The sequence below is a fragment of the Montipora foliosa genome, chromosome 11 (assembly GCF_036669935.1).
Source record: "Montipora foliosa isolate CH-2021 chromosome 11, ASM3666993v2, whole genome shotgun sequence".
Lineage (NCBI taxonomy): Eukaryota > Metazoa > Cnidaria > Anthozoa > Scleractinia > Acroporidae > Montipora > Montipora foliosa.
This window is the reverse complement of record NC_090879.1, coordinates 1,996,794-1,997,194: the sequence shown is the minus strand read 5'-3', so window position 1 is coordinate 1,997,194 and position 401 is coordinate 1,996,794.

Sequence of the window (401 nt, the reverse complement as noted above, 5' to 3'; positions counted from 1 at the left end):
TCGTGTTTCATGAATAGGGTGTTTGTTGGTGTCTTAATTGTGGAGTTTTTGGGACTTTATCCGGTCCCCACTACACAACGTGTTTAGAATCCAGTCTGGCAACCACAAAGTATTCCCCCTAGAAGCCAACGTTTGTGATTCCTATTTTTTTAAATCTGGACAGGGTACTATTCACTATTAACATAACGGACATAAACTATGTTAATTATTCAACAACTAGAACTATTCATATGATTTTGCGATAAGCCACCATTGTTTCTGCGGTGTAATCTGTACATTGAGATCCAAAACTAATAGGCAAATGTTTCCCTGTACTGTTCGGGCTTGCTATCTTCCCTTCAATCAAATGCAAAGTAACTCGGCTATCCACTTGTCAGGTCAAATTTCCACTTTATTCCTTC